The following is a 20,285-nucleotide window of genomic DNA, read 5'->3' on the forward strand; positions in this document are numbered from 1 at the left end:
GGCTGTACCTGTAGCTTCCTGGTTTACACTGTAATTATGCGTGTGGTCAGAGTCAGTCAGCCCGCTTCAGCCTGTAGGTCACTACCCTGCAGAACACAACAGACACCTCAAACCACCTGCAGCTACTTCTCTGATTGCTAGGTGAACACTCACACACCTCCACACCTGTTCCCTCCCAAAACAGAATGCGGATGGCACCATTGTCATAGCAACAATGCAATCAGAATCTATTTTCATCAAGGCTTTATTAGTTATAATAAAATGTTATTTTTAATAAATTCTAAAACAGATTTCCGTCCCTATTGTTATCTTGATGTGTGTGTGTGTGTGTGTGTGTGTGTGTGTGTGTGTGTGTGTGTGTGTGTGTGTGTGTGTGTGTGTGTGTGTGTGTGTGTGTGTGTGTGTGTGTGTGTGTGTGTGTGTGTGTTCGAGCATAGGTGGTTTTGCTCGGGTGTAAGCATCTGCCTCGGGTGTAAGGTTGCATGTTTAAATCCAGCAACAGAAAGTTGTTTTTTCGATTCTTGTTTTAAGCCTATCCCAAGCCTTAACCATTCAGAGTAAATGCCTGACCTTAAGATTTCGGAGCAACCGAAATGACCCCTCTGTAAACTGTATATTAGTGTTGTGATGGTAGCATTGACCCCTCTGTAAACTGTACATTAGTGTTGTGATGGTAGCATTGACCCCTCTGTAAATGTTATATTAGAGTTGTGAATGATGGTAGTGTTGATTTCTGTGTAAACTGTAGTGTTGACTTTTGGACAGATGGTTGACCATGTGTTTAAAGAGGGCTGAGGGATCCTCTTCTCCTCTTCTCCTCTTCCTCTCATCCTCGCCTCTTTTTCTCATCTCTCCCCCTCTCCACTCGTCTCCTCTCTTCCAATGATCCCATTCTCTTCTCCACCTCTTTTCTCATATCCACCTCTCTCTATTTCTCTTCCTCTCATCCTTTCCTCCTCTCCTCCTGTCCTCTCATCTCTTCCTCTCCTCTCGTCTTCCTCTCTCCCTCTCTTTCTCCCCTTTACCAGTGTAATGAGTTCTAATAGAGAGGGCCTGGGTGTGATCTGAATACTGAACACACCATCAGAGGCACCTAACGGACAGCGCTCTGAAAGGACTGCTCACACATACTCATTAATCCGCATACAGACACACTCACCAGCCGACCCCCAGCTCCTCCAGATGATTATATAGAGCTCAGTAGATATGACAGCCCAGATGGTGCTTTCTGACAACTCAATCAAATCCAATTGTATTTGTCATATGCTTTGTAAACAACAGGTGTAGACTAACAGTGAAATGCGTACTCACGGACCCTTCCCAACAATGCAGAGAGAGAACAGAGAAATAATAGAAAAGAATAACACAAGGAATAAATACACAACGAGTAACTCTAACTCTAGCTGCATACACGTGGTACCAGTACCGAGTCAATGTGCAGGGGTACGAGGTAATTGAGTTAGATACACTACATGACCTAAAGTATGTGGACACATACATCTCATTCCAAAGTCATGGACATTAATACGGACTTGCTTACTGTTTTGCTGCTATAACAGCCTCAGCTCTTCTGGGAAGGCTATCCACTAGATGTTGGAACATTGCTGTGGGGACTTGCTTCCATTTAGCTACAAGAGTATTAGTGAGGTTGGGCACTGATGTTGGGCGAATAGACTCACAGTCTGCATTCCAATTCATCCCAAAGGTGATTGATGGGGTTGATGAATGGTATCAAATACATCAAACACATTGCTTCCATGTCCATGCCATTATTATGAGCCATCCTCACCTCAGCAGCCTCCACCGGTTTCCACTTCACAATAACAGCACTTACAGTTGAGTGGAGCAGCTCTAGCAGGGCAGAAATTTGACAAACTGACTTGCTGGTAAAGTGCCATCCTATGACGGTGCCACGTTGAAAGTCACTGAGCTCTTCAGTAAGGCCATTCTACTGCCAATGTTTGTCTATGGAGATTGCATGTCGGTGTGCTCGATTTTTATACACCTGTCAGCAACAGGTGTGCCTGAAACAGCAGAATCCAGTAATTTGAAGGGGTTTCCACATAGTTTTGAATATATAGAATATTTACATATACCTAGGGATAAAGTGACTAGACAACAGGGTAGATAATAAACAGTGGCAGCAGCCTATGTGATGAGTCAAAAGAGTGTAAAAAGGGTCAATACAGATAGTTAAATAGTTTACCAATAGCTACCCGGACTAACTATTGAGCAGTCTTATGGCTTGGGGGTAGAAGCTGTTCAGGGTCTTGTTGGTTCCAGACTTGTTGCATCGGTAGAGAAAACAGTCTTTCACTTGGGTGGCTGCAGTCTTTGACCATTTTTAGGGCCTTCCTCTGACACCGCCTGGTATAGAGGCCCTAGTGATCTACTTTCCCATAGGCTCTACCCTCCGTACCACCTCGTCGTCGGATGCCAAGCAGTTGCCATACCAAGTGATGATACAGCCAGTCAAGATGCTCTCAATGGTGCACCTGTAGAACTTTTTGAGGATCTGACGGTCCATGCCGACATTTTTCAGACTCCTGAGGGGGAAGAGGTGGTGTCTTGTCTTCTTCATGACTGTGTTGGTGTGTGTGGACCATTTTAATTCCTTATTGATGTGGACACTGAGCAACGTGATGCTCTCGACCCGTTCCACTACAGCCCTGTCAATATGCATGGGGGCATGCTCGGCACTCTGTTTCCTGTAGTCCACAATCAGCACCTTTGTCTTGCTGACCTTGAGAGAGAGGTTGTTGTCCTGGCACCACTCTGCCAGGTCACTGACCTCCTCCCGATTGGCTGTCTCATCATCGATGGTGATCAGGCCAACCATCATTGTGTTGTCAGCAAACTTAATGATGGTGTTGGAGTTGTGCGCGGCCACACAGTCGTAGGTGAACAGGGAGCACAGGAAGGGACTAAGCACACACCCCTGAGGTGCCCTGTGTTGAGGGTCAGCATGGCAAATATGCCTACCTACACCACCTGGGGGCGGCCCATCAGGAAGTCTGGGATGCAGTTGCAAAGGGAGGTGTTCAGTCCCAGGGTCCTTAGCTTAGTGATGAGCTTGGAGGGCACTATGGTGTTGAACGCTGAGCTATAGTCAATGAACAGCATTCTCATGTATGTGTTGCTTTTGGCCAGGTGGGAGAGGGTGGTATGGAGTGCAATAGAGATTGCATCATCTGTAGATCTGTTTAGGCGGTATGTGAATTGGAGTGGGTCTAGGGTGTCTGGGATGATGGTGTTGATGTGGGCCATGACCAGCCTTTCAAATAATTGCATGGCTACAGATGTGAGTGTGAGTGATAGTCATTTAGACAGGTTACCTTGGCATTCTTGGGCACAGGGACTATGGTGGTCTGTTTGAAACATGTAGCTATTACAGACTGGGCCAGAGAGATGTTGAGAATGTCAGTGAAGACATTTTCCAGCTCTGTCTGTCTGTCTGTCTGTCTGTCTGTCTGTCTGTCTGTCTGTCTGTCTGTCTGTCTGTCTGTCTGTCTGTCTGTCTGTCTGTCTGTCTGTCTGTCTGTCTGTCTGTCTGTCTGTCTCTGACCTCTCACCCCCCTCTCATCCCCTTCTCACTCTCCTCTCCTTACTACATGCCAGACAGCCGTGCCCTTTGGAACAAGGAGGGAAGTGGCTCTTTAATTGCCGCCCACTTAAAAGAGCTTGAGGATATTGAGGCAAAACAAAATCTCAAGGAAATTTGTCCGTTTTTGTTTAATGATGGATTCTCAATCTCTCTTTTTCCATTTATCTCTCTCTCACTCTCTTGCTCACTCTCTCGCTCTCTCTCTCTCTTGATTTTAATATCTATCTCTTTCTCGGACGTGACACACAACAGTGTGTGTGTGCATTCGGGCCTGCATGTGTGTGTGTTTAGTAAGAAAGGGAGAGAGAGCAGGAGAGGAAAAGAGAGAGGGATCTGGGAAGAGAGAGGGAGAGCATAGTACAGCTCCACCAATACAGTGTGACCCAGTTAGATACGAACACTGTTAATAAACAAGGTGGCTGGATGGCTGCATCAGGTGTACCTACCTTTCCCTCTCTCCCCCTCCCTATTTTTATCACTATTCCTTTCCCTCTTCTCTTCTCTCATTATCAATGTCTCATTGTCTCCCTGTCTCTCCCTGTCTCATTCTCTCCCTGTCTCTCCCTCTATCCCTCTCTCTCACAGCACCTACTGTCTCTATCTGTGTGTTTAGTTACCATAGTTCTACAATCAGCACTTTCACCTCTCTCTTCTTCTATGAAATAGCGTAGGCTTATATGAAAGCCCTAATGCAAAATCTGGCCCACTCCATATCTCCATTGGGGGGGAAACACATTGGAGAGAAAGAAAGTGGTTGAGTGTATTATAGCTGTGTTGGGTATGAATAGCAACTGCACTTATTGGTTTCTGGCATGTGTGGATGCTGTACAGAGCTTTAGACAGAGGCATTCAGAACCTCCCAATAGCTTTTAGACTAAATAACTGCTCTTTCATCTTGCATGCAGCAGGTATACGGGACATTTCACAGCAACAAGATTGTACCTGAAAGCATCTGTGGAATGTTATAAGTGTAGCATGTATTGTGAACATATTTAGGTTTTAGGTCAAAGTACTTAGTAATGAGTTCCACTTTTTGTAGGCTACTGTATAAGCTTAGCCCCAGTGCTATCCCAATCCTGAAGCTATCTCCATCCCTAACCCTGGCCAGAGTCCTTGCCTACAGGAAGTGGCAACAGCAGCTTCTTGGGAGGCAGCCTTCCTCAGACTGAGCCGACAGGACAAAGAGCACACACACAGTGAAGGGCACTCAACATGTACTGCACTGAAAAAAATGACTGGTTGATGATTGGTTGAAAGAAATTGATAACAAGAAGATTGTTGGAGCTGTACTGTTAGATTTCAGTGCACCCTCTGACATTATTGACCATAACCTGTTGTTGAGAAAACATATGTGTTATTGCTTTTCAACCTCTGCTATATCATGGGTTCAGAGCTATCTATCTAAAACCATCAGAGGGTTTTCTTTAATAGAATTTTCTCTAATGTCAAACATGTCAAACAGGACAGCTCTAATGTCAAACAGGACAGCTCTCTAGGCCCTGTACTCTTTTCTATTTTTACCAATGACCTGCCACTGGCATTAAACAAAGCATGTGTTTCCATGTATGATGATTCAACCACACAGTGGCTTGCAAAAGTATCCCCCCCCCCCCCCCATTTTTCCTATTTTGTTGCCTTACAACCTGGAACTAAAACATTATTTGGGCGGGGTTTGTATAATTTGATTTACTCAACATGCCGACCAAATTGAAGATGAAAAATATTTTATATTCTGAAACAAACAAGAAATAAGACAAAAAAACTGAAAAGTTGAGCGTGCATAACTAAATTCAATACTTTTAGAGCAAACTTTCGCAGCAATTACAGCTGCCAGTCTCTTTGGGTATGTCTCTATAAGCTTGGCACACCTAGTCACTGGGATGTTTGCCCATTCTTCAAGGCAAAACTGCTCAAGCTCCTTCAAAATGGATGGGTTACGCTGGTGTACAGCAATCTTTAAGTCATACCACAAATTGCAAGACATTTAAATGTTTCCCCTTAAAAAACTCAAATGTTGCATTAGCAGTGCTTAGGGTAAATTGTCCTGCCGGAAGGTGAACCTGTATCCAAATCTCAAATCTCTGGAAGACTGAAACAGGCTTCCCTCAAGAATTTCCCTATATTTAGCGCCATCCATCATTCCTTCAATTCTGACAAGTTTCCCAGTCCCTGCCGATAAAAAACATCCCCACAGCATGATGCTGCCACCGCCATGCTTCACTGTGGGGGTGGTGTTCTCAGGGTGATGAGAGCTGTTGGGTTTGCGCCAGATATAGCATTTTCCTTGATGGCCAAAAAGCTACATTTAGCATTTTACCATATGTTTGGGGAGTCTCCCACTTGCATTTTGGCGAACACCAAACATGATTGCTTATTTTTTATGGCCACTCTTCCATAAAGCCCAGCTCTGTGGAGTGTACTGCTTAACCTCTCTGAACTACCCATCCCGATCCGGGATAATTGTCATTAGCAACGCTGAATAGAATAGCGCCACAGTCAAATAATATTACTAGAAAATATTCATATTCATGAAATCACAAGTGCAATATTGCAAAACACAGCTTAGCCTTTTGTTAACCTCTTGAATCTGTGGGGGCGCTATTTCATTATTGGATTAAAAAAAACGTGCCCGTTTTAAGCGCAATATTTTGTCACGAAAAGATGCTTGACTATGCATATAATTGACAGCTTTGGAAAGAAAACACTCTAACGTTTCCAAATCTGCAAAGATATTGTCTGTGAGTGCCCCAGAACTGATGCTACAGGCGAAACCAAGATGAAACTTCAAACAGGAAGTGAACAACATTTCTGAGGCGCTGTTTTCCATTGTCTCCTTATATGGCTGTGAATGCGCCAGGAACGAGCCTACACTTTCTGCCGTTTCCCTAAGGTGTCTGCAGCATTGTGACGTATTTGTAGGCATATCATTGGAAGATTGGCCATAAGAGACTACATTTACCAGGTGTCCGCCCGGTGTCCATGGTCGAAATTGGTGCGTAATCTTCAGCTGCAAGCATTCTTCCATGGGATTCAGAGGAGAGAGCAGACTTCCACGAACGTTATATCATCGAAGAGATACAGTGCCTTGCGAAAGTATTCGGCCCCCTTGAACTTTGCGACCTTTTGCCACATTTATGGCTTCAAACATAAAGATATAAAACTGCATTTTTTTGTGAAGAATCAACAACAAGTGGGACACAATCATGAAATGGAACGACATTTATTGGATATTTCAAACTTTTTTAACAAATCAAAAACTGACAAATTGGGCGTGCAAAATTATTCAGCCCCCTTAAGTTAATACTTTGTAGCGCCACCTATTGCTGCGATTACAGCTGTAAGTCGCTTGGGGTATGTCTCTATCAGTTTTGCACATCGAGAGACTGACATTTTTTCCCATTCCTCCTTGCAAAACAGCTCGAGCTCAGTGAGGTTGGATGGAGAGCATTTGTGAACAGCAGTTTTCAGTTCTTTCCACAGATTCTCGATTGGATTCAGGTCTGGACTTTGACTTGGCCATTCTAACACCTTGATATGTTTATTTTTTAACCATTCCATTGTAGATTTTGCTTTATGTTTTGGATCATTGTCTTGTTGGAAGACAAATCTCCGTCCCAGTCTCAGGTCTTTTGCAGACTCCATCAGGTTTTCTTCCAGAATGGTCCTGTATTTGGCTCCATCCATCTTCCCATCAATTTTAACCATCTTCCCTGTCCCTGCTGAAGAAAAGCAGGCCCAAACCATGATGCTGCCACCACCATGTTTGACAGTGGGGATGGTGTGTTCAGCTGTGTTCAGGTGGCTTGTGGCAAACTTTAAACAACACTTTTTATGGATATCTTTAAGAAATGGCTTTCTTCTTGCCACTCTTCCATAAAGGCCAGATTTGTGCAATATACGACTGATTGTTGTCCTATGGACAGAGTCTCCCACCTCAGCTGTAGATCTCTGCAGTTCATCCAGAGTGATCATGGGCCTCTTGGCTGCATCTCTGATCAGTCTTCTCCTTGTATGAGCTGAAAGTTTAGAGGGACGGCCAGGTCTTGGTAGATTTGCAGTGGTCTGATACTCCTTCCATTTCAATATTATCGCTTGCACAGTGCTCCTTGGGATGTTTAAAGCCTGGGAAATATTTTTTTTTATCCAAATCCGGCTTTAAACTTCTTCACAACAGTATCTCGGACGTGCCTGGTGTGTTCCTTGTTCTTCATGATGCTCTCTGCGCTTTTAACGGACCTCTGAGACTATCACAGTGCAGGTTCATTTATACGGAGACTTGATTACACACAGGTGGATTGTATTTATCATCATTAGTCATTTAGGTCAACATTGGATCATTCAGAGATCCTCACTGAACTTCTGGAGAGAGTTTGCTGCACTGAAAGTAAAGGGGCTGAATAATTTTGCACGCCCAATTTTTCAGTTTTTGATTTGTTAAAAAAGTTTGAAATATCCAATAAATGTCGTTCCACTTCATGATTGTGTCCCACTTGTTGTTGATTCTTCACAAAAAAATACAGTTTTATATCTTTATGATTGAAGCCTGAAATGTGGCAAAAGGTCGCAAAGTTCAAGGGGGCCAAATACTTTCGCAAGGCACTGTATGTGAAAAACACCTTGAGGATTGATTCTAAACAACGTTTGCCATGTTTCAGTCGATATTATGGAGTTAATTTGGAAAAAAGTTCGGCGTTTTGATGACTGAATTTTCGTTTTTTTTTGGGTGGGGGGGGTTTGAACAAAACGGAGCGATTTCTCATACACAAAGAATCTTTTTGGAAAAACTGAACATTTGCTATCTGAGAGTCTCCTCATTGAAAACATCTGAAGTTCTTCAAAGGTAAATTATTTTATTTGAATGCTTTTCTTGTTTTTGTGAAAATGTTGCCCGCTAAATGCTACGCTAACTACGCTAGCTATCAATACTGTTACACAAATGCTTGTTTTGGTATGGTTGAAAAGCATATTTTGAAAATCTGAGATGACAGTGTTGTTAACAAAAGGCTAAGCTTGAGAGCTAGCATATTTATTTCATTTCATTTGCGATTTTCATGAATAGTTAACGTTGCGTTATGGTAATGAGCTTGAGGCTGTATTCACGATCCCGGATCCGGAGGTCCACCTGTCGTCTCAGATTTTGAAATTATGCTTTACAGCGAAAGCAATACAAGCGTTTGTGTAAGTTTATCGATCGCTCGACAAAACAATAAGTACACTTAGCATCAGGTAACTTGGTCACGAAAATCAGAAAAGCAATCAAATTAATAATTTACCTTTGATGATCTTCGGATGTTTTCACTCACGAGACTCCCAGTTAGACAACAAATGTTCCTTTTGTTCCATAAAGATATTTTTTATATCCAAATACCTCCGTTAGTTTGGTGCGTTATGCCCAGGAATCCGGTCACGACAACGCAGACAAAAACTCACTCTGAGAGCCCCCACCTAGCCACTAACGAAATGTGGTCGTTCACGCTCATTCTTCAAAAGAAAAGCCTGAAACTATGTCTAAAGGCTGTTGACACCTTAGGGAAGTGGTTAGGTTTATATCTGGTTGATATCCCTTTAAATTGGCAATAAGGATGCATAAGAACAGAAGGGTTTCGAAATAAGAGGCACTTCCTGATTGGATTTTCCTCAGGGTTTCACCTGCAATATCAGTTCTGTTATACTCACATACAATATTTTGACCGTTTTGGAAACTTTAGAGTGTTTTCTATACTAATCTGTCAAGTATATGCATATTCTAGCATCTGGTCCTGAGAAATAGGCTGTTTACTTTGGGAATGTTATTTTTCCAAAATAGTGCCCCCTAGCTTCAAGAGGTTTTAAAGTGGTCCTATGGACAGATACTCCAACCTCAGTTGTGGAGCTTGGCAGCTCCTTCAGGGTTATCTTTGGTCTCTTTGTTGCCTCTGATTAATGCCCTCCTTGCCTGGTCCATGAGTTTTGGTGGGCGGCCCTCTCTTGGCAGGTTTGTTGTGGTGCCATATTCTTTCCATTTTTTAGTAATGGATTAAATGGTGCTCCATGGGATGGTCAAAGTTTCAGATATTTTTTATAACCCAACCCTGATCTGTACTTCTCCACAACTCTGTCCCTGACCTGTTTGTAGAGATCCTTGGTCTTCATTGTGCCGCTTGTTTGGTGGTTCCCCTTGCTTAGTGGTGTTGCAGACTCTGGGGCCTTTCAGAACAGGTGTATGTACAGTTGAAGTCGGACGTTTACATACACCTTAGCCAAATATATTTAAACTCAGTTTTTCACAATTGTTGACCTTTAATCCTAGTAAAAATTCCCTGTCTGAGGTCCGTCAGGATCACCACTTTATTTTAAGAATGCAAAATGTCAGAATAATAGTAGAAGTGCACCAGTCCCTCCTGCTGCAGACCACCCCCACAACATGATGCTGCCACCCCCGGGCTTCACGGTTGGATGGTGTTCTTCGGCTTGCAAGCCTCCCCCTTTTCCTCCAAACATAACGATGGTCATTATGGCCAAACAGTTCTATTTTTGTTTCATCAGACTAGGGGACATTTCTCCAAAAAGTATGATCTTTGTCCCCATGTGCAGTTGCAAACCGTAGTCTGGCTTTTTTATGGCAGTTTTGGAGCAGTGGCTTCTTCCTTGCTGTGCTGCCTTTCAGGTTATGTCGATATAGGACACGTTTAACTGTGGATATAGATACTTTTGTACCTGTTTCCTCCAGCATCTTCCCAAGGTCCTTTGCTGTTGTTCTCGGATTGATTTGCACTTTTCGCACCAAAGTACGTTCATCTCTAGGAGCCAGAACACATCTCCTTCCTGAGCGGTATGATGGCTGCGTGGTCCCATGATGTTTATCCTTGCGTAGTATTGTTGGTACAGATGAACGTGGTACTTTCAGGCATTTGGAAATTCCTCCCAAGGATGAACCAGAATTGTGGAGGTCTCCAATTTTTTGCTGATTTCTTTTGATTTTCCCATGATGTCAAGCAAAGAGGCACTGAGTTTGTAGGTAGGCCTTGAAATACATCCACAGGTACACCTCCATTGACTCAAATTATGTCAATTAGCCTATCAGAAGCTTCTAAAGCCATGACATCATTTTCTGGAATTTTCCAAGCTGTTTAAAGGTACAGTCAATTTAGTGTATGTAAACTTCTGAACCACTGGAATTGTGATACAGGGAATTATAAGTGAAATAATCTGTCTGTAAACAATTGCTGGGAAAATGACTTGTGTCCTGCACGAAGTAGATGTCCTTACCGACTTGCCAAAACTATAGTTTGTTAACAAGATATTGTGAAGTGGTTGAAAAACGAGTTTTAATGACTCCAACCTAAGTGTATGTAAACTTCCGACTTCAACTGTATGCTGAGATCATGTGACACTTAGATTGCAAACAGGTGGGCTTTATTTAGCTAATTATGTGACTTCTGAAGGTAATTGGTTGCACCAGATCTTATTTAGGGGCTTCATAGCAGAGGGGGTGAATACATATGCACGCACCACTTTTCGGTTTTACATTTTTTAAAACATTTTTAAACAAGTATTTTTTCTCATTTCACTTTACCAATTTGGACTATTTTGTATATGCCCATTACATGAAATCCTAATAAAAATAAATTTAAATTACAGGTTGTAATGCAACAAAATAGGAAAGGGGGGGGGGGTGAATACTTTTGCAAGGCATTGTATATGCATCAGCAACCACAGCTAATGAAGTCACTGAAACCCTTAACAAATAGTTTTGGAATGAGTGACCAGTAATAAACTGGTCCTGAACATCTCTAAAACTAAGAGCATTGTATTTGGTACAATCATTCCCTAAGTCCTAGACCTCAGCTGAACCTGGTAATGAATGGTGTGGCTGTTGATTGTAAACTGTCATGGTCAAAACATATAAATATAAATATTTAGATTCAATGATTGTAAAGATGGGGAGAGGTCTGTCTGTAATTACAAGATGCTCTGCAAGCTTTAGTTTTGTCTTATCTCATTGTCCAGTTGTGTGGTCGAGTGCTGCAAGGAAAGACCTAGTTAAACTGCAGCTGGCCCAGAACAGAGCGGCACATCTTGCTCTTCGTTGAAAACAGAGGACTAATATAAATACTATGCATGTCAGTCTCTCTTGGCTAAGAGGAAGAGAGACTGACTGCATTATAAGAAACCAGACATGCCACCAGGGGTCTTTTCACACTCCCCAAATCCAGAACAAATTCAAAAAAGCGTACAGTATTATATCAAGCCTTTATTGCATAGACCTCCCTTCCATCTCATAATGTGCATATGAACAGCAAACCTGGTTTAAAAAAACAGATAAAGCAACACCTCACAGCACAATGCCTCTCCCCTATTTGACCTAGATAGTTTGTGTGTATGTATTAATAGGTAGGCTACGTGTGCCTTTTTTAAAATGTTTGTAGTTCTGTCCTTGAACTGTTCTTGCCTTAATGTTCTGTATTATGTCATGTTTCATGTTTTGTGTGGACCCCAGGAAGACAAGGTGCTGCTTTCGCAACAGCTAATGGGGATCCTAGTAAAATACCAACAAACAAAAACACACACACACATTGGAGGCACAAAGGAGCAGATCCAGGCTGCACCACCCACACACACACCTCCCGCTGCACACGGAGAGAGGGAAAAGGGGTTTACAGTTAATCACGCTGAGAGAGAGAGAGAGAGAGAGAGAGCAAGAGAGAGAGCAAGAGAGAGAGCAAGAGAGAAAGAGAGCAAGAGAGCGAGAGAGAGCAAGAGAGAGAGAGAGAGAGCAAGAGAGAGAGAGAGAGAGAGCAAGAGAGAGAGATAGAGAGAGCAAGAGAGAGAGATAGAGAGCAAGAGAGATAGAGAGAGAGAGCAAGAGAGAGAGAGAGAGAGAGAGAGAGAGAGAGAGAGAGCAAGAGAGAGAAAGAGAGAGAGAGATAGAGAGAGCAAGAGAGAGAGATAGAGAGCAAGAGAGATAGAGAGAGAGAGCAAGAGAGATAGAGAGAGAGAGGCCTAAACAACACAAAAACAACACTAGACAACACAAAGCTTTTACTATCTCATCCTGGAATATATAAAGTCTGAGGTCATCTGCCTTTGACATAAAGAGCAGGAACCCAGACTTAATCAAATAAATTGGAAATACAGACATTGCCATCCTACAAGAAACATGGTATAAAGGAGACAGACCCACTGTTGGCCCTCTAGGTTACAGAGAGCTGGTAGTCCCATCCACCATTCTACCAGGTGTGAAACAGGGAAGAGACTCAGTAGGTGTGCTAATTTGATATAGAGCAGACCTAACCCACTCTATTAAATGAGTCAAAACAGGAACATTTTATATCTGGCTATAAATTAATAAGGAAATTATCTCAACAGAGATAAATGTCCTCATGTGTGCTACCTTTATCCCCCCAATAGAATCCCCATACTTTAATGATGACAGCTTTAACAATCCTAGATGGGGAGATCAACAATTTCCAGGCCCAGGGACATGTAATAGTGTGTGGTGACCTTAATGCCAGAACTGGACAAGAACCTGACACCCTCAGCACACAGGTAGACAAACACCTACCTGGAGGCGACAACATTTCCTCCCCGATATGCCCCCCCAGACACAACTATGACAACATAACCAACAAAAACAAGTCACAACTCCTGCAGCTCTGTCGGATGCTGGGTATCTACATAGTCAAGAGTAGGCTTTGAGGGGACTCCTATGGTAGGTACACCTATAGCTCATCTTTTGGCAATAGTACTGTAGACTACTTTATCACTGGCCACAACCCAGAGTCTCTTAGACCATTCACAGTCAGCCCACTGACACCCCTATCAGATCACAAAATTACACTCTACTTGAACAGAGCTTTGCTCAATCATAAGGCTTCAAAGCCAATGGACCTGAACAATATTAAGAAAAGCTATGAATGGAAGGAGAGTAGTGTGGAAATCTACCAAAAAACAATTAGGCAACAACCAATTCAATCCCTTCTCGACAATTTCCTTGACAAAAGGTTTCACTGTAATAGTGATGGTGTAAACCTGGCAGTAGAAAACCTAAACAGTATCTCTGACCTCTCTGAAAGAACCGACGCTGGAGATGAGAAGCAGGTACGGGGAGTTGAACACATAATGTGGAACAGACAGGTAACAAGACAGGACCAGGGTCAGCACACGGGTAACAACGACATATGAACATTAATGCAGCAGCGAGGAACAGACCTGGGGAACTGACACATATAGGGGAGGTAATAAACAGGGGATTGAGTCGAGGTGAGTCCAATAATCGATGATGTGCATGACGTGGGGAAGGCAGGTGTGCGTACTGATGGTGGCAGGAGTGCGTAATGCTGGGGATTCTGGTGCCTTCGAGCCCCAGGGAGGGGGAGCGGGAGCATGCGTGACACTCTCAGCTTCCCTATCAAATCAAAACGTTTCAAGCAGACAACCTAAGAAAATTAACAACTTTAAAGAAGAATGCAAAAACTTAAGAAAGAAATTGAGAAACCTATCCAACCAAAAACATAGAGACCCAGAAAACCTGCATCAACGCCGTCGCTATGGTGGATCACTAAAACAATACAGAAATACTCTATGGAAAAAGAAAGAACAGCACGTCAGAAATCAGCTCAATGTAATTGAAGAAACCATGAAATCCATGTAATCAAACGTGTGGTTAAAATTGGCAAAAAAAACACACACATTTCTTTCCACAGAACTGAGGGGTGAGACAGGGATGCAGCTTCAGCCCTCTTCCACATATATATCAATGAATTGGCGAGTGCACTAGAACAGTGTGCAGCACCCCACCTCACCCTGCTAGAATCTGAAGTCAAATGTCTACTGATGATCTGGTGCTTCTGTCACCAAACAAGGAGGGCCTACAGCAGCACCTATATCTTCTGCACAGATTCTGCCAGACCTGGGACCCTGTCAGTAAGACAAAAATAAGGGTGATCCAAAAAAGGTCCAGTTCCCAGGACCACGAATACAAATTCCATCTAGACACTGTTGCCTTGGAGCACACAAAAAACGATACATCCCTCAGCCTAAACATCAGCGCCACAAGTAACTTCCACAAAGCTGTGAACAATCTGAGAGACAAGGCAAGGGCCTTCTATGTCATCAAAAGGAACATCAAATTCGACATACCAATTACGATCTGGCAAAAAATACTTGAATCAGTTATAAAAACCCATTGCCCTTTATGGTTGTGTGGTCTGGGGTACGCTCACCAACCAAGAATTCACAAAATGGGACAAACACCAAATCCACGTACAACGTAAAACACCAATAATGCATGCAGAGCAGAATTAGGCCGATACTCCCTAATTATCCAAATCCAGAAATCCAATCAAATCAAATGTGTTTATTTATTTATCATTATTCTTCTTACATCAGCTGATATCTCAAAGTCCTGTACAGAAACCCAGCCTAAAACCCCAAACAGCAAGCAATGCAGGTGTAGAAGCACGGTGGCTAGGATAAACTCCCTAGAAAGGCCAAAACCTAGGAAGAAACCTTGAGAGGAACCAGGCTATGTGGGGTGGCCAGTCCTCTTCTGGCTGTGCCGGGTGGAGATTATAACAGAACATGGCCAAGATGTTCAAATGTTCATAAATGACCAGCATGGTCAAATAATAATAATCACAGTAGTTGTCGAGGGTGCAGCAAATCAGCACCTCAGGAGTAAATGTCAGTTGGCTTTTCATAGCCGATCATTGAGAGTATCTCTACTGCTCCTGCTGTCTCTAGAGAGTTGAAAACAGCAGGTCTGGGACAGGTAGCACGTCCGATGAACAGGTCAGGGTTCCATAGCCGCAGGCAGAACAGTTGAAACTGGAGCAGCAGCACGGCCAGGTGGACTGGGGACAGCAAGGAGTCATCATGCCAGGTAGTCCTGAGGCATGGTCCTAGGGCTCAGGTCCTCCGAGAGAGAGAAAGAAAGAGAGAAAGAGATAATTAGAGAGAGCATACTTAAATTCACACAAGACACAGGATAAGACAGGAGAAGTACTCCAGATATAACAGACTGACCCTAGCCCCCCGACACATAAACTACTGCAGCATAAATACTGGAGGCTGGGACAGGAGGGGTCAGGAGACACTGTGGCCCCATCCGATCATACCCCAAGACAGGGCCAAACAGGCAGGATATGACCCCACCCACTTTGTCAAAGCACAGCCCCCACACCACTAGAGGGATATCTTCAACCACCAACTTACCATCCTGAGACAAGGCAGAGTATAGCCCACAAAGATCTCCGCCACGGCACAACCCAAGGGGGGCGCCAACCCAGACAGGAAGATCACGTCAGTGACTCAACCCAGTCAAGTGACGCACCCTTCCTAGGGACGGCATGGAAGAGCACCAGTAAGCCAGTGACTCAGCCCCTGTACAATGGTTAGAGGCAGAGAATCCCAGTGGAGACAGGGGAACCGGACAGGCAGAGATAGCAAGGGCGGTTCGATACTCCAGAGCCTTTTCGTTCACCTTCACACTCCTGGGCCAGACTACACTCAATCATATGACCTATTGAATAGATGAGTCTTCAGTAAAGACTCAGTCTGCGTCTCTCACATGGGTAGGCAGACCATTCCATAAAAATGGAGCTCTATAGGAGAAAGCCCTGCCTCCAGCTGTTTGCTTAGAAATTATAGGGACAATTAGGAGGCTTGCGTCTTGTGACCGTAGCATACGTGTAGGTATGTACGGCAGGACCAAATCAGAGAGATAGGTAAGAGTAATATGATCAAATTTGTTGGTTCTCGTCAGGATTCTAGCAGCCATATTTAGCACTAACTGAAGTTTATTTAGTGCTTAATCCGGGTAGCCAGAAAGTAAAGCACTGCAGTAGTCTAACCTAGAAGTAACAAAAGCGTGGATTAATTTTTCTGAAAAGAGCCGTTCAATTCTACAACCACCTAAAAGGAAGCGATTCCCAAACCTTCCATAACAAAGCCATCACCTAAGCAAGCTGGTCCTGGGGCTCTGTTCACAAACACAAACAGACCCCACAGAGCCCCAGGACAGCAACACAATTAGACCCAACAAAATCATGACAAAACAAAATGATAATTACTTGACACATTGGGAATAAAATTAAAATTAAACTGAGCAAACTAGAATGCTATTTGACCCTAAACAGAGAGTACAGTGGCAGAATACCTGACCACTGTGACTGACACAAACTTAAGGAAATCTTTGACTATGTGCAGACTCAGTGAGCATAGCCTTGCTATTGAGAAAGGCCGCCGTAGGCAGACCTGGCTCTCAAGCGAAGACAGGCTATGTGCACACTGCCCACAAAATGAGGTGGAAACTGAGCTGCACTTCCTAACCTCCTGCCAGATGTATGACCATATTAGAGACACATATTTCCTTCAGATTACACAGACCCACAAAAAAATAGAAAACAAATCCAATTTTGATAAATTCCCATATCTACTGGGTGATGTAGCACAGTGTGCAATCACAGTATGAAGATTTGTGACCTGTTGCCACAAGAAAAGGGCAATCAGTGAAGAACAAACACCACAACAATACAAACCATATTTATGTTTATTTATTTTTTACTTCAACTATTTGCACATCATCATCACATCACATAATATGACATTTGAAATGTCTTTATTCTTTTGGAACTTGTGTGAGTGTAATATTTACTGTTCATTTTTTATCGTGGTGCCCCCATATTGGGGTGGCATTGTAACCTAGTGGTTAGAGTGTTGGACTAGTAACTGAGAGGTTGCAAGATCAAATCCCCGAACTGACAAGGTAAAAATCTGTTGTTCTGCCCCTGAACAAGTCAGTTAAGAACAAATTCTTATTTTCAATGACGGCCCAGGAACAGGGGCAGTGTCGTTCTGCCTCTGAACAAGTCAGTTAGGAACAAATTCTTATTTTCAATGACGGCCTAGGAACAGTGGGTTAACTAGGAACGGCCACTGTTCAATGACGGCCTAGGAACAGTGGGTTAACTAGGAACGGCCACTGTTCCTAGGCTGTCATTGAAAATAAGAATTTGTTCTTAACTGACTTGTTCAGAGGCAGAACGACAGATTTTTACCTTGTCAGTTCAATTTGTTCTTGCTTAGTTAAATAAAGGTAAAATAAATAAAATAAAATGTTTATTTCCCTGTTGTTTATCCATTTCACTTGCTTTGACCGGGCTGTTATGTGACGCGACTCCAAAGAAAGAGTAAGATCCCCTGCTCTGAGCATTGTGTATGGACATTGGGCACACTTACACACACACACACACAGGCAGAGAGAGATAGGGAGGAAAGGAGAGGCTGTGTCCCATTTCAGAGAGGGCACTGGAAGTAGGACAGCCAAAATAATGATAAAGAGAGAGAAAGGAGATAGAGAGGGAGCAAAATGAAAAAAAGGAAAACCAGAGAGAGAGAAGGGAGAGAAGTTGGAGAGAGAGAGAAGGGAGAGAAGGTGGAGAGAGAGAGAGAAGGGAGAGAAGTTGGAGAGAGAGAGAAGGGATAGAAGGTGGAGAGAGAGAGAGAAGAGAGAGAGAAGGGAGAGAAGTTGGAGAGAGAGAGAATGGAGAGAAGGTGGAGAGAGAGAGAAGGGAGAGAAGTTGGAGAGAGAAAGAAGGGAGAGAAGGTGGAGAGAGAGAGAAGGGAGAGAAGTTGGAGAGAGAGAGAAGGGAGAGAAGGTGGAGAGAGAGAGAAGGGAGAGAAGGTGGAGAGAGAGAGAAGAGAGAGAAGGTGGAGAGAGAGAAGAGAGAGAAGGTGGAGAGAGAGAGGTGAAGAGAGAGAGAAGGGAGAGAAGGTGGAGAAAGAGAGAAGGGAAAGAAGGTGTAGAGAGAGATAATGGAGAGAAGGGAGAGAAGGTGGAGAGAGAGAGAAGGGAGAGCATGAGAGCATTGTGTCACTGATTCTCCGCCCCTCGCCTCGAAGCAGCAGTAGCATAAAGAGAGGGAGAGAGAGAAGGAGGAAGAGAGCCCCAAGAAAAACAGAGATAAGGAGGAAGAGAGCCATAAGAAAAACAGAGATAAGGAGGAAGAGAGCCCCAAGAAAAACAGAGATAAGGAGGAAGAGAGCCATAAGGAAAACAGAGAGAAGGAGGAAGAGAGCCCCAAGAAAAACAGAGATAAGGAGGAAGAGAGCCCCAAGAAAAACAGAGATAAGGAGGAAGAGAGCCATAAGGAAAACAGAGAGAAGGAGGAAGAGAGCCACAAGGAAAACAGAGAGGAGGAAGAGAGCCACAAAAGAAAACAATCAGAAGGAGCAAGCACTCGGCAGTGGGAAGGGAAAATGGAGCTTTGAGAAAGACCTCCTCCGGTCCTTCCTTTATTTATTCTCTCTGGCACAACCAGTCTCCCCCTCTCTCTCTCTCTGTTAATCTGCCAGCCTTGTACAATTGTTCTGAGGAATTCTGACCATGCCTGGTGAGTGTTCTGTGTTCTGCTGCTTTTCACGTCACTCGCAGTGTGTGTGTGTGTGTGTGTGTGTGTGTGTGTGTGTGTGTGTGTGTGTGTGTGTGTGTGTGTGTGTGTGTGTGTGTGTGTGTGTGTGTGTGTGTGTGTGTGTGTGTGTGTGTGTGTGTGTGTGTTAGGGATGGCCTTTCAATGATGTGTTTATATCAGTATGTATGTGTGTATGGAAACAAATTAGGGACATAAAAGGGAGAAGGGGTTATATTGAGATCCGAAGCTTTATTCAAGGCTCCATCCTGTTTTGTGCGCTGTCCTCGCTCTTAATTCAATTAATTTCAATTAACTTTACTGGCATGGTAAAATATCATTTTAGGTTGCCAAATAAACCATCCAGGCACATAACAATTAAATGATAAATGTAATGGTCGTCTCTCTGATAGTTGCTTTAGAACTAGGTGTTACTGTGAACACAGTGTAGTGTATAGTACAGTGTTATTGAGCATGCACTGATCTGGAGTCAGCTCTTGTTTTGCTCTCATCTATTGTACTTTATGAGTAACATGAACCAACACCTTCTCGCTGTCTGATAGGGATGTGAGCTCTTAGGGATTTGAATGAGAGCTGCTGCTCTGTCACAGAAATAGCATGAAGCAGAGAGAGAGAGAGAGCGAGAGAGAGCGAGAGAGAGGAGGCTCTGTGGTGTATGTAGGGGGCAGTCGTCAGCCTCTCCAGCCCAGCACTAACAGAAATCAGATGACTGGCCACCGCTGTGAGGTTACTGGTTGATTTGGGCTGCCGTTCTGGAACTCTTGAAAGTAGAGGTCATTATTGCTCTCATGATGACCCGTTGACCCCTAGAAGGGTTACAGAGAGAATGCTATGGGTACCGCTGGAAAGGAGGAGAGGAGAGTGACGACTAATTTCATTCACAGAGACATCTCTTTCATACATGAGAGGAGAGGAGGAGATGATAGGAACTGCTACCGTTACTGGTTGAGGTAGTCCCCAATATCTGTCTGTTCCCTACTCTCTCTGTCCCAGTCTGTCTAGGGGGAGGGTTGAGGAAAGGGGAGGATTGAGGAAGGAGAAGGTAGCGGAGAGAAGACGGTAGAAGAGAGGAGAGGAGAGGAGAGGAGAGGAGACGAGACGAGACGAGACGAGACGAGACGAGACGAGACGAGAGGTCAGCTGGTAGTGTTGTTTTCTGTGTTGCCCTCCAGACTATCATCAACATCGTCTGCCATTCACCACCAGCATAGTTTCACTCAGTGTTGTTTATCTCCAAATACAGATATATGTTTACACTGTACGCTGCCCGA

General features: G+C 43.7%; 1 protein-coding gene across 7 annotated transcripts in view; it reads left to right on the forward strand.

Moving 5' to 3' along the window:
* The window catches only part of LOC110522816 (disabled homolog 2-interacting protein), a 277,388-nt gene that overhangs the window by 137,251 nt on the left and 119,852 nt on the right, over window positions 1-20,285 (forward strand). The window contains exon 1 of one of the 7 annotated variants that reach the window (XM_036977022.2): window positions 17,843-18,978. The exons of the other annotated variants lie outside the window; for them this stretch is intronic. The gene's annotated coding sequence lies outside the window, so the exon portion shown is untranslated. Of the gene's footprint in view, window positions 1-17,842; window positions 18,979-20,285 lie in introns of those variants that run through there. 7 annotated transcript variants of the gene reach the window in all.

The sequence above is a fragment of the Oncorhynchus mykiss genome, chromosome 5, assembly GCF_057628025.1.
Source record: "Oncorhynchus mykiss isolate SJ-2025 chromosome 5, ASM5762802v1, whole genome shotgun sequence".
Taxonomy (NCBI): domain Eukaryota; kingdom Metazoa; phylum Chordata; class Actinopteri; order Salmoniformes; family Salmonidae; genus Oncorhynchus; species Oncorhynchus mykiss.